General features: G+C 38.5%; 1 long non-coding RNA gene across 3 annotated transcripts in view; it reads left to right on the top strand.

The window, feature by feature from the left end:
- LOC109577810 (uncharacterized) overlaps positions 1-22959 on the top strand; it is a 36259-nt gene extending 13300 nt beyond the window's left edge. For 2 of the 3 annotated variants that reach the window (XR_011564856.1, XR_002183595.2), the window contains exons 3-5: positions 7172-7361; positions 16124-16357; positions 20639-22959. This is a non-coding gene — a long non-coding RNA (uncharacterized lncRNA). Of the gene's footprint in view, positions 1-7171; positions 7362-16123; positions 16358-18488 lie in introns of all 3 variants that reach the window. The other variant, XR_011564855.1, reaches the window with a different exon arrangement.
- Positions 22960-24267: the final 1308 nt, after the last annotated feature.

Raw genomic sequence — 24267 nt, 5'->3', positions numbered from 1 at the left:
CTAACTTAGCATGGCTTAGGGAATAGAGAAAGGAGAAATGGCAAAAATTATTTTGGTGTTTCTAGTGTGGCTGATGGGAAAATACATCCATAAAAATCTTGTTTTATAAACTCAGCTTGGTCTTGTATGCTCTTTGCAGTCTTTTTAATCTCATTTGCTACACCCTTATTCCATTCCCTTTGTAGAATCTTTCTCACATCTTTCATCACATTGTAGCTCATCTTATTTTTATTCAATAAGTTCACCTTTTAGTTCTCAGAAACCTAAAGTAGTTTGTGGTAGATTTCATCTCTTCCCTGTGTTTCATTTGGGATGTTTTCTAGTGCTTTAAATTCACTCATCAGTCTTCTATAATACCTAATGTACTGTCTCTTTTATACTGTGTGTTTCATTCCTATGAGTTTGATTTTTGATCTTTTTTCTATATCTTCCATGTCTCTGTTTAGCATATTCAGTCTTTCCTAGCTTCTTGCAATTCAGATATAACACTGTTTTATACGTTTTTAACTACCTCCCTAGATCCAAGTATCTCAATTGATGCCAAATAGGATAAGTTAAAGAAAAAGGCACATCAAGGCACATTACAGTTGCATTGGTGAAAAGCACTGATAAAAGAGAAAATTGAAAAGCAATAAGAGGAACAAAAATACACATTATACACAAAGAAACAAAAATAAAATGATAGCAACTTTATCATTAGAACCTAAGCAAGTCAGATCATAGAATATTTTTAATATGCTGAAAATAACTGATTCTTCCTGTAACAAAAATATTCTTCAAAATTAAGGTAAAATAAAGATATTTTCAGACAAATCTGAGATAAATGGTCACTAACATATTTTACTACAGTAAAAGAAGTATTACTCCAGGCTGAAAGAGAATGATACAAGATTAAAAGCTGGATTTATACAAAGGAATGAAGGTGCCAGAAATAATAAACCCAGTAAATATACTGATTTTCATAAATAAAGCAGTGAGAGATTTTCTCTTCTTGGGCTCCAAAATCACTGCAGATGGTGACTGCAGCCATGAAATTAGAAGGTACTTGCTCCACTACAAAAAAGCTAGTGGATGTGATGGAATTCCAGTTGGGCTATTTAAAATCCTAAAAGATGGTGCTGTGAAAGTGCTGCACAGAATATGCCCAGCAAATTTGGAAAACTCAGCAGTGGCCACAGGACTGGAAAAGGTCAGTTTTCATTCCAATCCCAAAGAAAGGCAATGTCAAAGAACGCTCAAACTAGTGCATAATTGCACTTATCTCACGTGCTAGTAAAGTAATGCTCCAAATTCTCCAAGCCAGGCTTCAACAGTACGTGAACTGTGAACTTTCAGATGTTCAAGCTAGATTTAGAAGACACAGAAGATCAAATTGCCAACATCTGCTGGATCATCAAAAAAGCAATAGAGTTCCAGAAAAAACATCTACTTTTGCTTTATTGACTATGCCAAAGCCTTTGACTGTGTGGATCACAACAACCTGGAAAATTCTTCAAGAGATGGGAATACCAGACTACCTGAACTGCCACCCGAGAAACCTGTATACAGGTCAGGAAGCAACAGTTAGAACTGGACAAGGAACAACAGACTGGTTCCAAATAGGAAAAGGAGTATGTCAAGGCTGTATATTGTCACCCTGCTTATTTAACTTATATGCAGAGTACATCATGAGAAATGCCAGGCTGGATGAAGCACAAGCTGGAATCAAGACTGCCGGCAGAAATATCAATAACCTCAGGTATGCAGATGACACCACCCTTATGGCATCATAAGTGAAGAGGAACTAAAAAGCCTCTTGATGAAAGTGAAAGTGGAGAGTTAAAAAGTTGGCTTAAAACTCAACATTCATAAAACTAAGATCATGGCATCTGGTCCCATCATTTCATGGCAAATAGATGGGGAAACAATGGAAATAGGGACAGACTTCATTTTGGGGGCTCCAAAATCACTGCAGATGGTGATTACAGCCATGAAATTAAAAGACGCTTACTCCTTGGAAGAAAAGTTATGACCAGCCCAGGCAGCATATTAAAAAGCAGAGACATTACTTTGCCAAAAAAAGTCCCTCTAGTCAAAACTATAGTTTTTCCAGTATATGGATGTGAGAGTTGGACTATAAAGAAAGCTGAGTGCTGAAGAATTGATGCTTTTGAACTGTGGTATTATAGGAGACTCTTGAGAGTCCCTTGGAGTGCAAGGAGATCCAATCCTCCATCCTAAAGGAAATCAGTTCTGAATATTCAATGAAAGGACTGATGCTGAAGCTGAAACTGTAGTACTTTGGTCACCTGATGCGAAGACCTGACTCATTTGAAAAGACCCTGATGCTGGGAAGGATTGAAAGTGGAAGGAGAAGGCAATGACAGAGGATGAGGTGGTTGGATGGCATCACCGACTCAGTGGCCATGAGTTTGAGTAAACTCTGGGAGTTGATGATGGACAGAGAAGCCTGGCATACTGAAGTCTATAGGGTCACAAAGAGTTGGACACAAATAAGCAACTGAACTGAACTGCTTCTTGGAAGGAAAGGTGTGATACACCTAGACAGTTTGTTAAAAAGCAGAGATATCGCTTTTCTGACAGAGGTCTGCATAGTGAAAGCTATGGTCTTTTCAGTAGTCATGTATAAATATGAGAGTTGGACCATAAAGAAGGCTGAACACCAAAGAATTGATGCTTTTAAACTTTAGTGCTGGAGAAGACTCTTGAGAGTCCCTTGGAAGTTAAGGAGAGCAAACCATTCAATCCTAAAGAAAATCAACCCTGAATATTCATTAAAAGGACTGATGCTGAAACTCCAATACTTTGGCCACATTATGCAAAGAGCCAACTCATTGGAAAAGACCTTGATGCTGAGAAAGACTGAAGGCAAAAGAAGAGAGTGACAGAGGATGAGATGGTTGGATAGCATCACTGACTCAGTGGACATGAACTTGGGCAAAGTCTGGGTGATAGTGAGGGACAGGAAGGCCTGGTGTGCTGTAGTCCATGGGGTCACAAACAGTGGTACGTGACTTAGCAACTGAACAACAATAGTAACCTGAAGTTAATAACTTGTATAAAAGTGAAATGTATGACAAGAATAGCAACAAAGGATGTATGGGAGAAATGTAAGTATACTCTTGTATGATTTTAACATTTTATCATATAGTATAATAGTGTTGGGGCTTCCCTCATAGTTCAGTTGGTAAAGAATCTGCCTGCAGTGCAGGAGACCCGGGTTTGATTCCTGGGTCGGGAAGATCCCCTGGAGAAGGAAATGGCAATCCACTCCAGTATTCTTGCCTGGACAATCCCATGGACAGAGGAGCCTGGTGGGCTACAGTCCATGGGGTCACAAGAGTTGGACACAACTTAGCTACTAAACCACCACCACCACAATAGTATTTGAAGATAGAGTATAAGTTAAAGATGCAGTTGTAAACTCCAGATCAACCATTAAAAAACTAATACAAAAATACAGCTAATAAGCCAGAATGGAAATTAAATAGAATTTAAAAATTGATTAAAGAAAAAGGAAAAGGCAAAAAAAAAGGAGAGAATGAACACATCAGAAAAATACAAAATAGTAAAATGTTAGATTTAAACCTTACCATATGGAAAATTATACTAAATATGAATGGTCTAAACATCAAAATGGAAAGGCAGAGATTTTCATACTGGCTTAAAAAAAAAAAACCAATGAAATATATTAACACAAATTTATATATGGAAGAATATAATATATTCTTAAATTCATGTTAAAAAATATGCAAACATTACTCTTAAGAAAGGTGAACTGTATTAATATGAGACAAAGTAAACTTTAGGGCAAGTATATTACCAGGGGTAAAGAAGACATTTCATAATAACAGAAAGATCATTTCAACATAAAGACATAACAGTCTTCAATGTATATGCACTTGCCAGAGCTTCAAAATACATGAAATAAAAGCTGACAGTCTAGAAAAGAAAAATAGATAAGTCTACAATTATAGTTTGCTACAAGTAGATAGAAAATCAATAAGACTATAAAAGACTTGAAAGCATTATTAGCAAAATAGGTTTGAGATCTAAAATCAAAAAACATGAAAACATACAAATACCAGAAGAAACCGAGATGAATTTCTTTTGAACTAGAGAAGAGAAATCTGTTCTTAACTATTAAGCCAAATCAGAAGAAATGATAGGTAAAAGACTGATACATTTAAGTACTTAAGGATTTAAAAAAAATTTTTTTTGCATGGCAAAAAGTGCTACAGACATAGCAAAAGAAATGAAAACTAAAAGACAATAATTGCAGTTGTGCCACAGACAAAGGGTTGATTTAAATAAAAAACAGAAAACGAGAGCCAAACCATGACGAAAATGGAAAAAAATCACAATACACGGTTCATAAAGAATATCTTTTAAACAAATGAAAGGATAATCACGCTTACTCACAATAAGAGAAAGTTTAAAACAATATTGAACACCATTTCTCAAATCTCATCCATCAGAAATCGAAGAATTTGACAACACACTCTGTTAGCATGGCTGTGAATTATCAAATACTGTCATATATTGCAGATGGTAATGCAAAATTGTACAACAGCATTGAAAGGAATTTGGCATTATGTGATAAACTTATTCAAATCAACTTTTAGGGAACCATTTTGGGTAAACAATGTGAGAAGGAAAGAAAAAAATCACAATTCTTACCTAGAATATCTACTTTCATGATACTGGCCCTCTTACATATTCAGATTGTCATTTCTTCCTATTCAAGAACTGATAACACAATTTTTTCTCCCCTAGGCTTTTCTTAGAGCAATTATGTAAAGTTCTGGAACCTATCAACATCCTTCTTTCTACTATGGCATTTTTACATATAGTCTGGAAAAGGAATACCTGCCCAAGTTTGCTGCTGTGTCCCCAGAGGGTCATTTTTGAAAGATATTTTACTTTTCAAAAGACTTTTACCTTTATTGAGGTATCATTGACAAATGAAATCATAAGATATTTAAAGTGTACATTGTAGTGATTTGATATATATGCACATTTTGAATGATTCCCTTCATCTAGATAGTTAACATGTCCATCACCTCACATATTTTTTTGTGTGCATGTGTGTGTTGAGAACATTTAAATTCTACTTTCAAAGCAAATTTTGATTATGCAATACAGTATCAAGTTAAAAAGGCCCAAAATGGAGTCATTTTTCCCCAAGGCAGCAATCCAAGACTTTTAAGTATAAACAAAGAGAACAAAGATTGTGGCTCATCACCCCATTTATGAAAGGGTTAAGTTGCAACTCAATGAGGTTGCCCGCCACCTGTACACTCTTTGAAGGGGCCGGAATGGGGTGAGGGAAACAGCATAAAACATTTTCTGCTTTGGGCCTGTAGATAACTAAGATCCATATTTAAGGAAGAATTTTAATGACCCTCAGTTCTTGAAACTTCCCATACACAGAAAAGCATCAAAATTATTAACTTGAGATATCTGTTCTTTGTAATTAGCAGTCATCTTTTACCCAAAATATGTTTGTCAACGTGTATTTATTTTCCAGGCCCCCCAAATCATATATATAATGGCTCCTCCCCTATGTCTTTGGAGTAGTCCCCACAGAATTACTGAAAGGCTATCTCCTGGGCAATAGTTCTCTGTAAAGTCCCTGAATAAAAGTCAACTCACAACTTTTACATTGACTGTTTTTCTTTAATTTGAAACAGGCATACCTCATTTTGTTGTACTTTATGTTATTGTGCTTTGATTTTGACAATTGGTTTGTGGAAACCTCGTGTCCCCAGTGGCTCAGATGGTGACGAATCTGCCTGCAATACAGAAGACCCAGGTTTGATCCCTGGGTAAGGAAGATTCCCTGGAAAAGGGAATGGCTACCCACTCCAGTATTCTTGCCTGAAGAATTCCGTGGACAGAAGAGCCTGGTGGGCTATAGTCCATGGGGTTGCAAAGAGTTGGACATGATTGAATGAATAACACAGATACATTTTTTTTAGACATAATGTTATTGCACGCTTAACAGACTATGTGCTTAGTCGCTCAGTTGTGTCTGACTCTTTGTGACTCCGTAGACTGTAGCCACCAGGCTCCTCTGTTCATAGGGATTCTCCAGGTAAGAATACTGGAATGGGTTGCCATGCCCTCCTCCAGGGGATCTTCCCAGCTCTGGGATCGAACCCAGGTCTCCCTCATTGCAGGCAGATTCTTTACCATCTGACCCACTAGGGAAGCCCTTAATAGACTATGGTATAGTGTAAACCTAACTTTTATGTACACTGGATAAGCAAAAGTTTCATGTGACTCACTTTATTGCAATATTTGCTTTATTGTGGTGGTCTGGAACTGAGCACACAGTATCTCTGAGGTATGTCTGTAATTGCAGTTTCAGCATTCACAGAAATGTGACCTTTAAAACAGTTGGTCTGAAATTACAGGATAAAGACTCCTGCTGTTTCCTTCCCCACCCACCCAAAAAGGTAGCCTGGACTGAAACAATGTTTTCTGTTCTTTTGCTAATACCTTCTTGCCCCACTCTCCTGCTGCCTATAACCTTCCAAGGCTGCCTGCTGCCTTGTAACCCTCCATTTCATACAACTCCTCAAAACACTCTTTTAGTTGCTAGATGGCTTCTTTTTTTTCTTCTTTTCTTGCACTGTATCCTTCAGAATAACCCCACCCCACTGGGGAGAGATGATGTTCAAGAGGCAGCCAGAGCCAGGTCAGTGCTGGTGTTCAGTCATATCTGATACTTTGAGACCCTGTGGACTGTAGGCTGCCAGATTTTCCAGGCAAGAATACTGTAATGGGTTGCCATTTCCTTCTCTAGGGCACCTTCCCAATCCAGGGATCAAGCCTGCGTCTCTCGTGACTCCTGCTTGGCAGGCAGATTCTTTACCACTGCACCACCTGGGAAGCCCATTAGGTGCTAGATGGGATCCTATCCAATTCATGAATTGCCTTATATTAAATAAAACCAATTAATTTTAAAATTTACTTGAAGTTTTTTTTTTTAAACCAGTTACCAGCTATAGTCACCATGTTTTACGTTTGATCCTCAGACTTTATTAATCTTATAGCTAAAAATTTGTATACTTTTACTAACCTGTCTCTATTTTCCCCACCCTCAGGCCCTGATAACAACTTTTCTTTACTCAGCTTCTCCGTGTTTCTCTTTTTTTTTTTAAAGATTCCACATATAAGTGATACATGAGACACAGAGGGAGCAGATGGTGTTGGAAAACACAGTCACATCTAACTCTTTGTGACCATGTGGACTGTAGCCTGCAAGGCTCCTCTGTCCATGGGATTTCCCAGGCAAGAATACTGGAGTGGATAGCCATTTCCTTCTCCAGAGGATCTTCCCAACACAGAGATAAGTGAGAACAATACAGTATTTGTCTTTTTCTGTCTGATAGATTTCACTTAGCACAATGTCCTCAAAGTCTACCCACATTCTCACGAATAAAATGATTTCCTTCTTTCTCACAACTGAGTAATAGTTCACTGTGTAGTCATGTATGGATGTGAGAGATAGATCATATAGAAGGCTGAGCGCCAAAGAATTGACACTTTTCAACAGTGATGTTGGAGAAGACTCTTGAGAGTCCCTTGGACTGCAAGGAGATCAAAACAGTCAGTCCTAAAGGAAATCAGTCCTGAATCTTCATTGGAAGGACTGATGCTGAAGCGTCAATATTTTGGCCACCTGATGCAAAGAATTGACTCATTGGAAAAGACCCTAATGCTGGGAAAGATTGAGGGCAGGAGGAGAAGGTGACGACAGAGGATGAGATGGTTGGGTGACATCACTGACTTGATGTACATGAGTTTGCAAGCTCCGGGAGTTGGTGATGGACAGGGAAGCTTGATGTGCTGCAGTGCATAGAGTTGGACAGGACTGAGTGACTGAACTGGACTCTGTGTGTGTGTATATATATGCCACATCATTTTAAAACTTATTTATTTAGGCTGTGTTGGGTCTTCCTTGCTGCCTGAGGGCTTGCTCTGGTTGGGGCGAGTTGGTGCTACTCTGTAAGTTGCTGTGCATGGGCTTCTCCCTGCAGTGGCTTCTCTCTGTGGAGCATGGGCTTTAGGTGCACAGGCTTCTGTAGTTACAGTCCGCAGGTTCTAGAGCTTGGGCTCAATAGTTGCGGCACACAGACTTAGTTACTGTGTCTGGAATCTTCCCATACCAAGGATCGAACCCATGTCCCCTGCATTGGCAGGCAGATTCTTACCACTGGACTACCAGTAAAGTCCATGCTACATATTCTTTATCCATGCTCTATTCATTCGTCTATTTATGGACACTTAGGCTGTTTCCATATTTTGACTATTGAGAATAATGCTGCAATGACATATAAGTCAACAGGTGTATCTTTGATATCCTATTTTAATTTCATTTGGATATATATCCAGAAGTAGGATGGCTAGGTCATATGGTAGTTCTAGTTTTATTGTTTGAGCAACCTCTGTGTTATTTTCCATACTGGCTGCACAAATTTGCAGTCCCACCCACAGTGTACAAATATTCTCATTTCTCTGCATCCTCACCACCACTTGTTGGTTTGATAACCATTTTAACAAGTGCAAGGTGATATTTCATTGTGGTTTTGATTTGCATTTCCCAAAGTGAAAGTGGAGAGTGAAAAAGTTGGCTTAAAGCTCAACATTCAGAAAACGAAGGTCATGGCATCCGGTCCCATCACTTCATGGGAAATAGATGGGGAAACAGTGGAAACAGTGTCAGACTTTATTTTTCTGGGCTCCAAAATCACTGCAGATGGTGACTGCAGCCATGAAATTAAAAGACGCTTACTCCTTAGAAGGAAAGTTATGACCAACCTAGATAGCATATTGAAAAGCAGAGGCATTACTTTGCCAACAAAGGTTCGTCTAGTCAAGGCTATGGTTTTTCCTGTGGTCATGTATGGATGTGAGAGTTGGACTGTGAAGAAGGCTGAGCGCCGAAGAACTGATGCTTTTGAACTGTGGTGTTGGAGAAGACTCTTGAGAGTCCCTTGCAAGGAGATCCAACCAGTCCATTGTGAAGGAGATCAGCCCTGGTATTTCTTTGGAGGGAATGATGCTGAAGCTGAAACTCCGGTACTTTGGCCACCTCATACAAAGAGTTGACTCATTGGAAAAGACTCTGATGTTGGGAGGGATTGGGGGCAGGAGGAGAAGGGGACAACAGAGGATGAGATGGCTGGATGGCATCACTGACTCTATGGACGTGAGTTTGAGTGAACTCCGGGAGTTGGTGATGGACAGGGAGGCCTGGCGTGCTGTGATTCACGGGGTCGCAAACAGCTGGACACGACTGAGCGACTGAACTGAACTGAACTGATGATTACTGATACTGAACACCTTTTCATATACTTGTCTTTTTTGTGTCTTTAGAAAATTATCTATTCAGTTCTTCTGTATGCTTTTAATTAGACTGATAGTTTTTTGTTGAATTGTGTGTTCTTTATATATTTTGGATATTAATCCTTTATCAAATGTATGATTTGCAGATATTTTCTCACACTTCATAAGTGGGCATTGCGTACTGCTTGTTTCCTTTCCTTGGTTAGATGTAGTCTCGCTTGTTTATTTTGGCTTTTGTTACCTCTGCTTTTGGTGACAAATCCAAAAAATCATCACCAAGCCTGATGTCAGAGTGCTTACTCCCTATGCTTTTTGCTAGGAACTTTATGATTGCTGGTCTTACACTCTAGTCTTTAATCCATTTTGAATTGATTTTGGTGTATAATGGTAGATAGGGGTCCAGTTTCATTCTTGTCCAATTTCATTCATTGATTTCATTCTTGTCCAGCTTTCCCAACACCATTTATTGAAGAGACTATTTTTCCCCATTGTATATTCTTGGTTCCTTTGTTGTAAATTAATTAACCAAATATGCATGAATTTATTTCTGGGCTCTATTTTGTCCCTTTGAGCTATGTGTCTGTTTTTATAACAAAATGATAATGTTTAGGTTACTATAATTTTGTAATATAGCTTAAAATCAGAATATGTAATACAGCTTTGTTCTTTCTCAATTTTGTTTTGGCTGTTTGGGGTCTTTTGTAATTACGTATGAATTTTAGAATTGTTCATTCTATTTCTACAAAAAATGTCATTGGAATTCTGTAGGGATTGCACTGAATTTGAGATTTCTTTAAGTAGTATGAAGAACATTTTAAGAATATTACTTCTCCCAATCTGTGAGCACAGAAAAACTTTCCATTTATTTCTTTCATCAACATTTTATAGTTTTTAGTATACAGACCTTTTATTTCTTTGGTTAAATTTATTCTTGGATATTTTCTTTTGATGAAACTAAGTGGTGTTGTTTTGTTATTTTCTGTTTTGTATAGCTCATTGTCAGTGTTTTTAATACAATTAATGCTTACATATAGAGTTTGTATCCTGCAACTTTGATGAATTCATTTATTAATTCTAACAATTTTCGTTAGAGTCCTTGAGGGTTTCTATATATAATATCATGTCATCTGCAAGTAAAGACATTTTTACATGTTCCTTTCCATTTTGAATGCCTTTTCTTTCTTTTTCTTGCCTAACTGCTCTGGCTGGGACTTCCAGTACTATGTTGAGTAAAAGTAACAAGAGTAAGCATCCTTTGCTTGTTTCTGATCTTAAAGTAAAAGCTTTCAGCTTTTTGCCATCAAGTATGATGGAAGTGAGAAATAGATTTAAGGGACTAGATCTGACAGATAGAGTGCCTAATGAACTATGGTCGGAGGTTTGTGACATTGTACAGGAGACAGGGATCAAGACCATCCCCATGGAAAAGAAACACAAAAAAGCAAAATGACTGTCTGAGGAGGCCTTACAAATAGCTGTGAAAAGAAGAGAAGCGAAAAGCAAAGGAGAAAAGGAAAGATATAAGCATCTGAATGCAGAGTTCCAAAGAATAGCAATAAGAGATAAGAAAGCCTTCCTCAGCGACCAATGCAAAGAAATAGAAGAAAACAACAGAATGGGAAAGCTAGAGATCTCTTCAAGAAAATTAGAGATAGCAAGGGAACATTTCATGCAAAGATGGGCTGGATAAAAGACAGAAATGGTATGGACCTAACAGAAGCAGTAGATATTAAGAAGAGGTGGCAGGAATACACAGAAGAACTGTACAAAAAAGATCTTCACAACCAAGATAATCACGATGGTGTGATCACTCACCTAGAGACAGACATCCTGGAATGTGAAGTCAAGTGGGCTTTAGAGAGCATCACTATGAACAAAGCTAGTGGAGGTGATGGAATTCCAGTTGAGCTATTTCAAATCCTGAAAGATGATGCTGTGAAAGTGATACACTCAATATGCCAGCAAATTTGGAAAACTCAGCAGTGGCCACAGGACTGGAAAAGGTCAGTTTTCATTCCAATCGCAAAGAAAGGCAATGCCAAAGAATGCTCAAACTACCACACAATTGCACTCATCTCACATGCTAGTAAAGTAATGCTCAAAATTTTCCAAGCCAGGCTTCAGCAATATGTGAACCAGGAACTTCCAGATGTTCAAGCTGGTTTTAGAAAAGGCAGAGGAACCAGAGACCAAATTGCCAACATCTGCTGGATCATCGAAAAAGCAAGAAGTTCCAGAAAACCATCTATTTCTGCTTTATTGACTATGCCAAAGCCTTTGACTGTGTGGATCACAATAAACTGTGGAAAATTCTGAAAGAGATGGGAATACCAGACCACCTGACCTGCCTCTTGAGAAACCTATATGCAGGTCAGGAAGCAACAGTTAGAAATGGACGTGGAACAACAGACTGGTTCCAAATAGGAAAAGGAATACGTCAAGGCTGTATATTGTCACCCTGCTTATTTAACTTCTATGCAGAGTACATCATGAGAAACGCTGGGCTGGAAGAAGCACAAGTGGGAATCAAGATTGCTGGGAGAAATATCAATAACCTCAGATATGCAGATGACACCACCCTTATGGCAGAAAGTGAAGAGGAACTCAAAAGCCTCTTGATGAAAGTGAAAGTGGAGAGTGAAAAAGTTGGCTTAAAGCTCAACATTCAGAAAACCAAGATCATGGCATCTGGTCCCATCACTTCATGGGAAAAAGATGGGGAAACAGTGGAAACAGTGTCAGACTTTATTTTTTGGGGCTCCAAAATCACTGCAGATGGTGACTGCAGCCATGAAATTAAAAAACGCTTACTCCTTGGAAGGAACGTTATGACCAACCTAGATAGCATATTGAAAAGCTGAGACATCACTTTGCCAACAAAGGCCCGTCTAGTCAAGGCTATGGTTTTTCCTGTGGTCATGTATGGATGTGAAATTTGGACTGTGAAGAAAGCTGAGCACCGAAGAATTGATGCTTTTGAATTGTGGTGTTGGAGAAGACTCTTGAGAGTCCCTTGGACTGCAAGGAGATCCAACCACTCCATTCTAAAGGAGATTGGTCCTGGGTGTTTTTTGCAAGGAATGATGCTAAAGCTGAAACTCCAATACTTTGGCCACCTTGTGCGAAGAGTTGACTCATTGGAAAAGACTCTGATGCTGGGAGGGATTGGGGGCAGGAGGAGAAGGGGACGACAGAGGATGAGTTGGCTGGATGGCATCACTGATTCGATGGACGTGAGTTTGAGTGAACTCCGGGAGTTGGTGATGGACAGGGCAGCCTGGCGTGCTGCGATTCATGGGGTTGCAAAGAGTCAGACACGACTGAGCAACTTAACTGAACTGAACTGATGATGTTAGCCGGAAGTTTATCTTAGTGACCTTTACTTTGTTGAAGTACATTCCTTCCACACCGACTTTTCTCGAAGTTTTTTATCATAAACGGATGTTGAATTTTGTAAATGCTTTTTCTACATGATCGTATAATGTTTATCCTCCATTTTGTTAATGAGGTATAGCAAATTGATTGATTTGCAGATTATGAGTCATCCTTACATCCCTGGAATAAATCTCACTTCATTATGGTATATGGTCCTGTTAGTAGATTGTTAAATTTGATTTGCCAATATTTTGTTGAGGATTTTTGCATCTATGTTTATCAGGGATATTGATCTGTAATTTTCTTTTCTTGTAGCATCTTTGTCTGATTTTGGTATCAGGGTAATGTTAGCCTCATTAAATGAATTTGGAACTGTTCCCTCTTTTTCTGTTTTTTTGGAAAGGTTTGAGAAGGATTGATATTAATTCTTCTTTAAATGTTTGGTAGAATTCGTTAGTAAAGCCATCTGGTCTAATGTAGGAAATGCAGTGTTTCCTTATTGACTTTCTGTCTGGATTACCTATCCATTGTTGAAAAGGATTATTTTACTATTATTATGTTGTTATTTCTTCCAGGTCTGACAGTATTTGCTTTATATATTTAGGTGCTCCTCCTATTTTGGATGCATAAATATTTACAAATGTTACATCCTGTTTTCGATTGACCCCTTTATCACTATATAATGACCTTCCTTTTTTCTTCCTACACGTCTTTGCCTTAAAGTCTGTTTTATCTGATTGAAATAGAGCTTTGTACTTGTGCTCAGTTGCCCAGTCGTGCCTGACTCTGTGACCTCATGGATTGTAGCCTGCCGGGCTCCTCTGTCCATGAGGATTTTTCAGGCAAGAATACTGGAATGGGTTGCCATTTCCTCCTCCAGTGGAAGTATAGCTTACTCCTGCTTTCTTTTGGTTTCCATTTACAAAGAATACATTTTCCCATCTCTTCACTCTTAGTCTGTTTCCTTAGAGCTTCAGTGAATCTCTTATAGGCAGCATATAGTTGGGTCTTGTTTTTTTTATTCCATTCAGACACTCTGTGTCTTTACGAGGCAGGGGACTGCATCTTTTAGCATGCGGGATCTTAGTTCCCCAACCAGCAATGAAACATGTGGCCCCTGCAGTGGAAGCGTGGAGTCTTAACCACTGGACTGCCGGGGGAGCCCCAAGACATTCTATGTCTTTTCATTAGATAATTTAGTCTTTTATATTTAAAGTAATTATTGGTTTAGGTGTGGACTTACTGTTGGCATTTTGTTAATTGTTTTCTGGCTGTTTGTAATTTCTTTGTTCCTTTCTTCTTCTTCTTTTGCTCTCTTCCTTTTGATTTGATGATTTTCCATAGTCCTATGCTTATTGGTACCACTGTTATCTTTTGTATATCTGCTATAGGGTTTGCCTTAGGTTACCTCGAAAATCCCATGGACAGAGGAGCCTGGTGGGCCACAGTCCATGGGATCGCAAGAGTCAGACACGACTTAGCGACTAAACCACCACCACCAGCACCACCACCACCACCACCATGATACATAAAACACATATTTTACTTTTCTTTTCCATTCAAATCATTTTCTTGTGAAATGCCACTACGCTTTTGGAATTTCTTATCTTCAATTATTAACTAGTATATTTCCACAACATTCTTATTTTCATCTGTGGTTTTGCTTGTAATCTGAGCAATTCTCCACTATTACTTTCCAAAACTTCATGAAAGTCCTACATCTTTTGCAAGAAATTTGCAATTTCATTTTGAAAACAGTTTGGAGTGAATTTTCAAACAGGCTAATAGGAACAGAAAGATGTTATGTAAGGAAGGATATCTAATGACTAATTTTATAAGTGGCTGATTTACTGGTAAATATATAGCAAGGCAACTTTTGCTCAATCTCTCAACTGTGGGGACTTTTAATGAAGCCTTGACTAATAAAAACCCCCTGCAGGCATGTAATAGGATTGTGGTAAGTTTTATATGAAATAGTACCCATGAATGCTTAACACTGAGTTAGACAAGGCTGTGGTCCTAGTGTGATTAGATTGACTAGTTTTCTGTGAGTATGGTTTCAGTGTGTTTGCCCTCTGATGCCCTCTTGCAACACCTACCGTCTTACTTGACTATGCCAAAGCCTTTGGCTGTGTGGATCACAATAAACTGTGGAAAATTCTGAAAGAGATGGGAATACCAGACCACCAGATCTGCCTCTTGAGAAATTTGTATGCAGGTAATGAATGAGTAAGTGAAGGAATCATAGTGAATGAGTCATAGTGAATGAGTAAGTGAATGAGTGAATCATAGTGAATGAGTACGTGAAGGAATGAATAAATGAATGTCTCCTTTAACTTTTTCTTATTACAGTAATCTCACAGTATCTACTGAGCCTTCCTCAAAAGTAATTTCCCCTAAGCCCTGAAAATGTTTTGTTCTGTGCTTTTAATTAAAAAAAAAAATTTTTTTATGAGGCAGATACCTCTGTAGTAATATGGAATAGTCTCTAAGATACAGTGATAAATACAAAATGTAGAACAATTTGTAGCATATGTTTTTGTTTTTTTTTAATTGGAGAGAGAACACACACACATTTTTTGTCTGTGTGTTTGATATGTACATAGACAGTCTTAAGGATATGTAAGAAACCATTAAGAGTGACTGCCTTTGGATAGTAACATTAGGAACACACATAAGATTTATTTTTTATTGTATACTTTTTATTGCTTATTTTTTTACTTTGTGAATGTATAAACATGTGTATGTTGCTTGTATATATATATATATATATGTATATATATATATAACTTGATAAATTTTTTACCATTTCTAAAACCAAAATAAATGGTAAGCAGGAGGACTGGAATAATGTGGGATTATTACTAAATTCATGTTAGAAAAATATTTAATGTGAGTTTGTTACATGTATATATAGAAGCATGTAAGGGTTTAAAAAATATTTTTTCTAGGTCTTCATCTGCCTGAAGCTTTACACATTGTACATTTCAAGTTGGCCTAAAGGGTTCAGTTCAGTTCAGTCGCTCAGTTGTGTCCGACTATTTGCGACCCCATGAACCGTAGCACACCAGGCCTCCCTGTCCATCACCAACTCCTGGAGTTCACTCAAACTCATGTGCATTGAGTTGGTGATGCCATCCAGCCATCTCATCCTCTGTCGTCCCCTTTTCCTCCTGCCTCCAATCACTGCCAGCATCAGGGTCTTTTCCAATGAATCAACTCTTCGCATGAGGTGGCCAAAGTATTGGAGTTTCAGCCTCAGCATCAGTCCTTCCAATGAACACCCAGGACTGGTTACAGACATATAAAAATTGGATAGGATTTAATAGTTATACTTTTTATTTTTAAAAAATATTTCCACTTATTCATCATATAATTTGGTTTTTGACAGAAACTTAGACCTCTGGCCTTTCTTTGGGATTGGAATGAAAACTGACCTTTTTCAGTCCTGTGGCCACTGCTGAGTTTTCCAAATTTGCTGGCATATTGAGTGCATCACTTTCACAGCATCATCTTTCAGGATTTGAAATAGCTCAACTGGAATGCCATCACCTCCACTAGCTTTGTTTGTAGTGATGCTTCCTAAGGCCCACTTGACTTCACATTCCAGGACGTCTGGCTCTAGGTGAGTGATCACACCATCGTGATTATCTGGGTCATGAAGCTCTTCTTGTACAGTTCTTCTGTGTATTCTTCCCACCTCTTCTTAATATCTTCTGCTTCTGTTAGGTCCATACCATTTCTGTCCTTTATTGAGCCCATCTTTGCATGAAATATTCCCTTGGTATCTCTAATTTTCTTGAAGAGATCTCTAGTCTTTCCCATTCTGGTGTTTTCCTCTATTTCTTTGCATTGATCACTGAGGAAGATTTTTTTATCTTTCCTTGCTATTCTTTGGAACTCTGCATTCAGATGCTTATATCTTTCCTTTTGTCCTTTGCTTTTCACTTCTCTTCTTTTCACAGCTATTTGTAAGGCCTCCCCAGACAGCCATTTTGCTTTTTTGTGTTTCTTTTCCATGGGGATGGTCTTGATCCCTGTCTCCTGTACAATGTCATGAAGTTCATCAGGCACTCTATCAGATCTAGTCCCTTAAATCTATTTCTCACTTCCAATGTATAATCATAAGCAATTTGATTTAGATCATATCTGAATGGTCTAGTGGTTTTCCCCACTTTCTTCAATTTAAGTCTGAATTTGGCAATAAGGAGTTCATGATCTGAGCCACAGTCAGCTCCCAGTCTTGTTTTTGCTGACTGTATAGAGCTTCTCCATCTTTGGCTGCAAAGAATATAATCAATCTGATTTCGGTGTTGACTAAGAGTGATAAAGTTGGCTTAAAGCTCAACATTCAGAAAACCAAGATCATGGCATCTGGTCCCATCACTTCATGGCAGATAGATAGGGAAACAGTGGAAACAGTGTCAGACTTTATTTTTGTGGGCTCCAAAATCACTGCAGATGGTGACTGCAGCCATGAAATTAAAAGACGCTTACTCCTTGGAAGGAAAGTTATGACCAACCTAGATAGCATATTCAAAAGCAGAGACATTACTTTGCCAACAATGGTTCGTCTAGTCAAGGCTGTGGTTTTTCCAGTGGTCATGTATGGATGTGAGAGTTGGACTGTGAAGAAGGCTGAGCGCCGAAGAATTGATGCTTTTGAACTGTGGTGTTGAAGAAGACTCTTGAGAGTCCCTTGGACTGCAAGGAGATCCAACCAGTCCATCCTAAAGGAGATCAGTCCTTGGTGTTCATTGGAAGGATTGATGCTGAAGCTGAAACTCGAGTACTTTGGCCGCCTCATGCGAAGAGTTGGCTCATTGGAAAAGACTCTGATGCTGGGAGGGATTGGGGGCAGGAGGAGAAGGGGATGACAGAGGATGAGATGGCTGGATGGCATCACCAACTCAATGCACATGAGTTTGAGTGAACTCCAGGAGTTGGTGATGGACAGGGAGGCCTGGCGTGCTGTGATTCATGGGGTCGCAAAGAGTTGGACGTGACTAAGTGACTGAACTGAACTAGACCTCTGGCCACACAAAGTTTTGTTTCTGTGGCTTTTTTTCCATCATGGATTTTACAGTATTCTTGCATATATTACCTAAAAAATATGCTTAAATATTCAAATTAAATGTTGCATATATGATTTCTTCCTAAAGCATAGTATACTTTGTCAGTGCCCTACTCATCCTTAGGTCTGATTGTTGTATTTATGCCACCAACTTCCAGCTGCCTGAGGTCTTCTGGCATCTGGAGCCTTCCTTTCCTAGTGAGGTCACTGGAGGCTAAATTAGTTTAAACTTTAAAAGCAATTTAGCAGGTTGTATCAAAGGCCCTAAAAATGTGCATACCCTTTGATCCAACTAGAGGAAATAATCAGATAGATGGGTCAAGATATGGGTCAAGAAGTACATTTAAGGGTGTTTTCATATTCTTACCTAATTTAAAAAACAGTATCTAAATGTTAAAAAAGCAGACTGTTAAATAAATTGTAACAAATTTGTGCAGTAGAATACTGTTCAGTACTTCAAATGATACAGATGTTTATCGGTTACATTGAATGCTATTAGTTCATTGGTAAATATGTGTTAGGACAATCTTTGCTTCTCACTTCAATCTCTTAATTGTAGATACTAGACTGATGAGATCTTGACTAGTAAGGACCACTTTTTAAAAAGTTCTACATACATATAATGCATAGAAAAACATCTAGAATATTGACAATAACCTGTCATTTGTTGTCTCTATTCTAGATATCCCAGGTGGTGCAGTGGTAAAGAATCTGCCTGCCAAGGCAGGAGACACCAGAAACACAGATTCAATCCCTGGGTCAGGAAGATTCCCCTGGAGAAGGAAATGGCAACCCACTCCAGTATTCTTACCTGGGAAATCCCATGGACAGAGGAACCTGGTTGGCTACAGGCCATGGTGTTGCAGAGAGTCAGACACGACTGTGCATAGCACAGCACACTGCAGGTCTTGCATACGGTGGCAAATATTTAGTAGCTTATTAAATAAATAATGAAGAGAGTCAATGATGAGAATGTGTTATAAAGTAAGAGTTTTGACTATTTCAAATTTGTACAGTTGAAGTCCCTTTTAGAAAGTAAAGAAAAGAGGGGAAAAACCAGGTAGCAGGTTATACACTAAACTGTTAATGTGAGTTATATCTGACTGGGACTTTAAGGGTGATTGTTTTCTTTATACTCACTTAAGAGTTTCTAATTTGACTATAATTCTATATTACTTTTATAATGGAGAATAGTAAAAGTCAAAACTATTACATTTAAGATTAAAAATACTCAACAATAACAACAGTGAAGCTTTATGGTCTTAATACACAAAAGACTATTGTCTGTGTTGGCCAATTATGTTCCTTTGTAACAAATGTATTACACTCATTTGTGGGGCATCCCATGTAGAATACAGCTGAAACATTTCTGTAAACAATGCATAAATTATATTGGGTTTATTTCACCTATGGCGGGCCAGTTTTGCACAGTACTTAGAAACTTAGGAAAATTGCAGGGTTGTTTATCAACTAATAAATAAGCTACTATTAAAGCCATTTGGAAAATATTCTCCTGGGTTGTAAGATGTTATTGATATGGAGGTGTCTGAATGTACTTTTTTAGGGAAAGGAGAATTTCTAATGTTTTTAGTTAAATTACTTTATCTTAAAGAAAGGAGAACTGGGGCCTTCCCTGGTAGCTCAGTGGTTAAGAACCTGCCTGCCAATGCAGGAGACATTGGTTTGATCCCTGATCCAGGAAGATCCCATGTGCCACTGAGCAAATAAATATGTAATTAAAAAAAAAAAATTAGAGCTGCAGATGTAATTTGTTTAAATGTTCAAAGTTTCAAATAGTGAAGTCAAAGGTTATTTTAAAAACTTGAGGTTGCTTTGGGATGTGGTTAGATGTCTCTGCTAAATATTCCCTAGTGTTTTCCATAGGATCACATTTTCTTGTCATAGCGTGTTCAAGTACCTGTACCAGTCTTTAGATTGTAAGCTCAATAAGAACAGAAATAATATCTGTCTTACTGGCAAATTACAAGAACTTAACATTTAAAAAAAAAAAGAATGTATAAATGAATGGAGTTGTGATTTTAAAAAAACGTTTTATTAGAGTACAGTTGATTTACAACGTTGGGTGGTTAGTTTCAGGTGTACAGCAGATTGAATCAGTTATTCAGTTCAGTCAGTCATGTCCAACTCTTTGCAACCTTATGGACTGCAGCATGCCAGGCTTCCCTATCCACCACGATCTCCCGGAGTTTGCTCAAACTCATGTACATCGAGTTGGTGATGCCATCCAACCATCTCATCCTCTGTTGTCCCCTTCTCCTCCTGCCTTCAATTTTTCCCAGCATCAGGGTCTTTTCCAGTGAGTCATTCTTCACATCAGGCAGCCAAAGTATTGGAGCTTCAGCTTCAGTATCAGTCCTTCCAGTGAATATTCAGGACTGATTTCCTTTAGGACTGACTGGTTTGATCTCCTTGCAGTCCAAGGGACTTTCAAGAGTCTTCTCCAATACCACAGTTCAAAAGCATCAATTCTTTGGTGCTTAGCTTTCTTTATAGTGCAACTCTCACATCTATACATGACTACTGGAAAAACCATAGCTTTGACTAGATGGACCTTTGTTGGCAAAGTAATGTCTCTGCTTTTGAATATGCTGTCTAGGTTAGTCATACCTTTTCTTCTAAGGAGCAAGTGTCTTTTAATTTCATAGCTGCAGTCACCATCTGCAGTGATTTTGGAGCCCTCCAAAATAAAGACTCTTACTGTTTCCATTGTTTCTCCATTTATTTGCTATGGGATTGGATGCCCTGATCTTAGTTTTTTGAGTATTGAATTTTAAGCTAACTTTTTCACTCTCTTCTTTCACTTTCATAAAGAGGCTCTTTAGTTCTGATGCTGAAGCTGAAGCTCCAATACTTTGGCACAGAACTGACTCATTGGAAAAGACCCTGATGCTGGAAAAGATTGAAGGCAGGAGGAGAAGGGGACAACAGAGGATGAGATGGTTGGATGGCATTACCAACTCGATGGACATGAGTTTGAGCAAGCTCTGGGAGATCGTGATGGACGGGGAAGCCTGGCATGCTGCAGTCTGTGGGATTGCAAAGAGTTGGACACTACTGAGTGACTGAACTGAATGTGTATATGTCAGTCCTGATCTCTCAATTTATCTCTCCACTTCCCTCCTCCCCACCATAACCATAATTTTTTTTAGATTCCACATATAAGCAGTATCAGATGATAGTTGTCTTTATCTGGCTTACTTCACTATGTATGACACTCTCTAGATCCATCCACCACCTCTGCAAATGACCCAATTTCATTCCCCTTTTTATGACTTGAGTAATATTCCATTGTATATCTGTATTACATCTTTTGTATCCACTCCACTGTTGATGGACATTGAGGTTGCTCCCATGTCCAGGCTATTGGAAGTAGTGCTGCAGTGAACACTGGGGTGCATATATCTTTTTGAATTATGGTTTTCTCCAGATACATGCCCAGGAGTGCATTATATGACAGCTTATTTTTGTTTTTTTAAGGAACCTCCATACTGTTCTCCATAGTGGCTGAACCAATTTACATTCCCACAAACAGTGTAAGTCTTTTCCACACACTCTCCAGCATTTATTGTTTGTAGATTTTTTGATGATGGCCATTAGAATTGTGATTTAGAACAAGAAAATAAAAGGTTGGGGTTTTGAAATGCACTATGGATATGGTTCCTTACACACTGATGCAGAGGTATATGTTTCATTAAGATTTGAGTTTTTTTTTTTTTTTTTTTTTTTAAGATTTGAGGTTTTAAGGTGAGATATTTACATTTGTAGTATAGCCAACTGCAGTACGTGAAATGCCAAGATACAAATATACTACTAAAAATTCCTATGAGGTGTAACAATGTAGAGAATAATGGTAGATAAGCTCCCTCAGTTGTGTCCGACTCTTTGCGAGCCCATGGACTGTAGCCCACCAGGCTCCTCAGTCCGTGGGATTTTCCAGGCAAGAGTACTGGAGTGGGTTGCCATTTCCTTCTCCAGGGGATATTCCCAACCCAAGGATCAAACCCGGGCCTCCCGCACTGCAGGCAGACGCTTTACCATCTGAGCCATCAGGGAAGCTCAAGCTACATATCATAATTATATAAATTCAGAGCCGGGAGGGAACTAAAGAGCATCTAAAAGTCAATCCTTTCATTTTATATGTGAATAAATGATAACCAATAAAATTTAAATAACTTACAAGGTGACATAGCTCATTACTGGTAATACCAGACTATGTGCCAGGTCTCCTGACTTGTTGGTCTAGATCTCTTTTCCGCCTAAACCAAGGCAAGCAAGCCAGTGGGGTGTCATAGGCAATCCTTTTGTTCTTTGAACATGGTAGTCCAGATTAGCATGGTTCTTTAGCCACAGAGAGCAACACCAATGTGAGGTCATTAGGAAGGGCATTGTAAAACAAACAGAAGAGTTCTCATCCAGAATACTGTACATAGCTCTGTGTCCACACCAGAGGAAAGATACGCTAACGCTGGAGAAGAACCGCAGGAGGACATGAAACTAATCTGACAACTGGAAGAATAGGATATAAATGTTCTGATATTTCAGCCTGAGAGGTTAAAGGAAAATAATTGTGGGGACTGGACCTGAAACTTTGGAAGTTGCAATACAGAAGAAAATGAGACCCTTCCACAGAATAGGCCTGGATGCCATTGTCAGAGGTGGCGATGAGTCAGATGATCCAGAACACTGAGCAGTGTGATAATTCCTGTGGCCTTATTTACAAAACCCTTTCTCTTGTCATTTCAACTCCCACCTGATCCCTGGAAACGTCACCAATGGAGAAGGGACAGTGAGTGCCTAGTTGTCTCCCTTGGCGACAGTGGCGCTCCAGCTGCCAACAGGCTGACACTGACTTGGAGTTCTTCCTCTGTTGACCTTCATTTCATTCCAAATCCTGGATTATTGTGAATGAGAGACACCTTCTCTCCATCAGTCATAACTGTCAACTACTCATGTCTTTTATCCATTTTCTCTTGTCTGCTAAACTAATTTTATGTCTGTGAATACTTTCCTGTGTAAGTATGCCTTGATTTATAATAGCCATAGTGAAAACTGTTTGTTATGAAACTGTCGGAACATTCAAAAATGTGTTTTGTGTATCCAAAAAGAAATAAATTATCCCAGTTGGTTTCCCATCTTTGGTGTGTTCCATGTCTTCCTTAAAGTTAATTAGATGTCATAGTGTTCAGCTTTCCTCTCCTGAGGGTTTTTTCCTTCTTTTATCTTTCCTTTTACATTTAACATTTTTAAATATTTAGTGTTATTTGTTTGGCTGTACTGGGTCTTAGTTGTGGCATGCAGGATCTTCAATTTTCATTTTGGCATGTGGGATCTCGTTCCTCAACCAGGAATAGAACCTGGGCCCCATACGTTGGGAGTGTGGAGTCTTAGCTGCTGGATCACCAGGGAAGTCCCTGTACTTTAGTACTCTTTCATGCATATTTTGTGTGTATATATATATACATCTGGCTGCATCAGGTCTCAGTTGTGGCACGTGGGATCTTGAGTGCATCGTGCAGGATCCTTCGTTGTGGAGCGTGGGCTCCTACAGTTGCGGTGTGCAGGCTTAGTTGCTCTGCAGCATGTGGGATCTTAGTTCCGAGACCAGGGATCAAACCTGGGTTCCCCACATCTCAAGGCAGATTCTTAATCACTGGACCACCAGAGAAGTCCCTTGTACATATTTTTAAAAACTCTGATATTTTCATATTTATTTGAAAGCTTAGAGGTATTGATATGTCTATTTTTCATTAGCAGAAACTGATGAACTCTTCTGCTAGTGGGCAATTATTCTAAAAAAAGCTTTGCAAAAAATATGAATATTAAAAACTGAATAATAACACTAAACTGATAATAACAATTATCTCTAAGGGAGGAATTAAAGAGAACTTCAATATTCTATATAAAAATTTTCTTCATTGATTTTTATACACTAAACATCTATAACCTAAGCTAGAAAACAATTATAATAAATATTAATAACATTAAATATGTGATATCTAATAGCTGAAGTAAATAGATATCTTTCTTAGTGTGAATAGGTCTCTTACAGCCTCTTTCAAGCTAGCAAAATACTGTTCTTTGTAAGAGATAATTTGCTGTATGGACTCTTGGTTACTAGCACTTTGAGCTCCACAAAATATTGGCTCTGCCTTTTAGTAATAGGCATACCAAGAAAAGGATTCTGCACTTTGGTAAAGCACTGGCTTCAACAAACATAAGTGAGTTTCTTTATTGCAGTATTTCTCAGGGTGTTTAATATGCTAATGTGCCCTGTCACTCCCGCCTAGAAGTTAAAGTGGGAACAGAGGATAGTACACAGGTTTTTCCAAACTTACTTGTTTCCAACACCTCTTTTCCTCCCAAAACCACTGTTCCAAGGCACATATTTTGGGAAATACTGCTGCAGGATATTAAAGAAAGAGTTCATTTCATAGAGATAG

Source organism: Bos indicus, chromosome 3 (assembly GCF_029378745.1).
Source record: "Bos indicus isolate NIAB-ARS_2022 breed Sahiwal x Tharparkar chromosome 3, NIAB-ARS_B.indTharparkar_mat_pri_1.0, whole genome shotgun sequence".
Taxonomy (NCBI): Eukaryota; Metazoa; Chordata; class Mammalia; order Artiodactyla; family Bovidae; genus Bos; species Bos indicus.
The sequence above is the reverse complement of the archived record's forward strand: the minus strand, read 5'-3'. Positions and strand labels throughout refer to the sequence as shown.